The sequence below is a fragment of the Vigna unguiculata genome, chromosome 7 (assembly GCF_037176805.1).
Source record: "Vigna unguiculata cultivar grain cowpea cultivar isolate G323 ecotype 2 chromosome 7, ASM3717680v1, whole genome shotgun sequence".
NCBI classification, from domain to species: Eukaryota; Viridiplantae; Streptophyta; class Magnoliopsida; order Fabales; family Fabaceae; genus Vigna; species Vigna unguiculata.
The window spans coordinates 9479695-9484081 of NC_140798.1; the positions used below are offsets into that span (position 1 = coordinate 9479695).

At 32.8% G+C, this 4387-nt stretch overlaps 1 long non-coding RNA gene across 1 annotated transcript; it reads right to left on the reverse strand.

Moving 5' to 3' along the window:
• Positions 1–1392: 1392 nt before the first annotated feature.
• Positions 1393–3368, reverse strand: LOC146884600 (uncharacterized). Its single transcript, XR_014996483.1, has 3 exons — positions 2302–3368; positions 2075–2209; positions 1393–1974 (listed from the first exon to the last, which is right to left on the reverse strand). It is a non-coding gene; the product is annotated as an uncharacterized LOC146884600 (long non-coding RNA).
• Between the last annotated feature and the right edge of the window lie 1019 nt (positions 3369–4387).

Sequence of the window (4387 nt, forward strand, 5' to 3'; positions counted from 1 at the left end):
ATCCTATTATTTTGAAAATAAATGTATCGATATATCGAATACGTGTCTTATTTTGAAAAAGGTTTTTACCTCCCCTCATCATTTTCTCTATTCAAAACAAACACACATGATAATAGAATCCAAAAAATATGACAATAATACATATGAAAGTGTAACATAAAATTTATTATCAACCTTTAATCATAGCGTTCCTCTATGCTCTTTCAATGACTTAAAATCTGCAATAATTGAATCAGAACTTAAACTTGTTACAATATCTCTTTCAATATAGATTATCATAGTGTTTGTTAAAAATTCAGCCTCCATCTTATTTCTAAACCTATTCTTGATTATTTTTATTGTAGAAAAAGATCTTTCAATTGTAACTGTAGAAACTAGAAGAGTCATGCTAAGACGAAGTAATCTATCAATAAGTAGTAAACTTTAGACTTTTTTGTTGTTGCCAAACATGTACACAAGTCTTGCATTGTTGATAAATTCTTTAAATTTGAATCTTGACGAGTCAATAATGAAATGTTGAAATTGAAAATTCAAATTAATCTTCTCTTACTCATTGAAATTCATGGGATACTATTTGTCTACAAGAGTGCAAATTTCACTAACATTTTAAACCAGCTTAGCACTTACTTATGCATAGGTTCGCAATTAATTCCCACCAACCAAACACTGGTAAATAAAACAAAAGTCCACCTTGCTCAAAAAAATAAATTTGTATTTCACCATTGCCACGTCAAACAATTTAAAATAAAATGCCAAAGGTTACTTTTTGTCCTTTATTATTTTAACTCGAATATGGATATGAATGAAAAAAAAATCATACAAGTTCGCACTTATGTAGACATGGATTAGCGAATAAAGTATACACTGCAAATTTAAGGCCTCCTCCCAAAATCAACATAAGTGAAAACTAACTACTACTACTACTTAGCACTTATGAAGCCACGGGTTAGCACATAAATTATACATTAGAATTTAACAGTACATAACACAAATTCAATTATTCCTGCACAAATTATGACTACTTGCAATTACTTCACTTATTTGATATATTATAAATATTTGCTATATTCTAAACAAAGTGAATTACGCCACAAGTTCTGTACAAAACATTTGACATGGGTTAGCACCACTGAACTCATTGCTTAGCCCTTATGAACCCATGGCTTAGCAAATACATGACAATGGAATTTAACATTACTCATTGTCAACCTTTCTTTGCTGAATTTAACCCTTTATGCTAGGCACCATTTATAAAGTGCGCACTCCAACAGAAAACAGGAATCAAACTAAATCATTCCAATCCATTGAACTTACTTCAATAAAATACAAAAATAACAATAAAATAGTAAGTGGGATTAAGCAATCAACAATAATAACAAAATTGGTGTTCCAAACATCAATTTTATAACTTCACAATTAATCCACAGCTTAAATAAAAAAGGGAAGCACAAATGTATCGCACTGTTTACATAAAATGAAATTAAATTCTAACATCAGTACAAAGATGCAACAACTTCTAAGTAACCCGTTTCCTCCTCGCGTAAGTCATAAACGGAGTTCGTATCGCTTGACTTTTGAAACACTTCTTGGGTTCTTCCTTCAATCGGTAGTACAAATTATTGCTTTAAGCTTCCTCCCTGTCAAGTTGCCCACCATCCTCTTGCCCCTGTTGCTGCTGAGGAGGGCTTTCAACAAATTCGTAGCTCTTCTACTGCACGTATTCATCAAAGTCTTTGTCTCTGCCGTATTCATATGGTTATGGTGGAACCTGTTGTTTGAAATCGTTATTCCACATATCATTCATTATTGCTTTAAAATATGTCATTGCCTTCCGTAATTCCAAAATCTCTACTTCTTGTTTATCTAGTTCTATACTTAAGTGTTCTTCGTCTTCCTCGTCGTCCTGAAATCTTGTACCATATTTATCAAAAGCTTCCTTCACAAAAGGATGAGAAAGCTCAAAGTTTGATACACCTACATCCATGAGAACTTGAAACATTACCCCAAAAAGCGACTTGAAAAATTAAAATCAATAACTACAACTAACTACTAGAAAAAAAATCCACTTTCATACCTTGTTTTTAATCAAAGCACTACTAATTTTGTCCTCAACCACTTTCATATCCATCCATTGCAATACTCGGGGGAACTTTGTGCTTGATTTTCCAATATTACATTTTGGAATTAAGAAGTGCTCAAAATACCATAACTAAAAAAATCAACAAAAAAAATTTAACTTAATACATTTGTTCCTATTTCAAACAAAACAAATTTCATTCAAACAAATTCATTACGAATTACCTGTAACAAGTACACACAACCAAGAATGTGGAAGTGTCTCTTCTTTCCTTTCTTCATTAAGAACATGGATGCTTTGCATATGCTCCCAACTAAGTATTCATAAACAAGTCCACACCAATTGTATATCCCAAGACTACTAAGGTCATCCACAATGATAAATAAAATGGGAAAATTATTTCCTTACGACTTGCACAAAGGAACTATGATATTCCCAATAAAATATATAGCCTACAATAATCCTCCAAGGTAACCTCGTCCCTACATGTTACTAGAAAATCATATAACATGTGAACATCAACACTTTTGTTATTCAATAATTTCTTACACTCGCTCTCACACAAACCTCATATAAGTTAATACTCTCACCATGAACCCTTAAACCTAATCCCAAATAAACATCTAATAAAGATAAACGAACAACTTTGTTACTTATTAAATATCCACCCCTCCTTTCAACCCACAAACTAATTAACGAAGTAAGAAGTTTCCTACTAAACTTTACACTTCGTTTCAAGATGGTGAACCATCCAAATGGTGTCCCTTCAATCACGAACCTTTGTTTTGCACTTAAATTATTATTTAAGGAAGCAATGTACTTTTTCCAACAACAATGCCTAAAAGTCTACACATATTGATGAACAAAACTTATAAAATGTTCATCTATAAATTAATTAATAATAAAAAGAATTTAATATCACACCTTCACCTCATGCTTCTTCTCGCCACCGCATTTACTACTGTCACTATAATCAGCCATTACAGTATCGCTTATGTAAACAATTGATGTTACATCCTGTCATATATGGAAAAATAATACCTTGGCTTAGCACTTAAAAACTAAGGGGTTAGGAAATCATTTTTTGCCACCTTACTTAAATTGAAACCAATGAAAGTAATACATGGTGTTGTGATAAAACGATTAATAATTGTGATGTGCAAACACTATACATGTATAATCCCCACTCATTAACTATTCATATTCCATATCACCCATCTCCAACTGCAAGCAAACAAGACATGATATGTGAAAAAAATAAAACCTTGGCTGAGCACTTACAAAATAATAGCTTAGCAAATATTTTTATTCCCACCTTACACATATTCAAACCAATGAAAGTAATAAAGTGATTAACAACTCTGATGTGCAAACACTATATATATAAAATGTCAACTCATTAAAAATTCACAATCCATATCACCCATCCCCAAGTCAACTAAACTGGGCATCATATGTACAAATAAAATACTCTGGCTTAGCACTTAACAACTAAGAGGTTACCAAATATTTTTTTTCCCAACCTACCTAAACTCAAACCAATGAAAGTGATATATGATGAAGTAATAAAGTCATTACCAACTCTGATGTGCGAACATTATACATATTCAATCCCAACTCATTAGTGCAAACAGGACATCGTGCGTGCAAAAATAATACCATGGCTTAGCACTTAAATACTAACAGGTTATCATATATTTTCATTCCCACCTTACATACATTCAAACCAATGCGTTGCAAACCAATCTTACTTCCTATAACAAATCAACCTTGCTAATCAATATCCCAATAAATCACTTCCAATAACAAAAAAAAAATTGTATATTATGTTAAGTTTGTTTACCTTAGCCCACTATCCCGCAATGGGTTGGGTTCAACAATGACTTTGCTTACCTCTTCATCAATGTACAGCCATAATAGAACGAAAAAGACCAATCCTTCAGATTTCATTTTAGAGTGATCATTTTCTACACCAGACCTTCCTCTTCCACTGTTCAACAACACTGTACCAAAAATCCAAACTTTATCAAATATTCTCCAAAAAGGGAAACAAAAATGTCTCCTTTCCACCAAATCTGCACAAACAACACAGAATGCCAGGACTTTCTTGCAGTGGGTAAACCCAATATTTTTTGTGCACCAACGGGGAAATCAACAACCACTTCGGTAACAAACACCTGGGAACTGGAAAAAACTTGGGGGATGGAGGAAGAAGACATTGCTCTCCACTTCTCTCACGAGCTCTACTTTTCTCTCTCCCACTCCTTTCCACTTCTGCCACGAATCAACCAGGCAGTTTTCTCTCGTTCT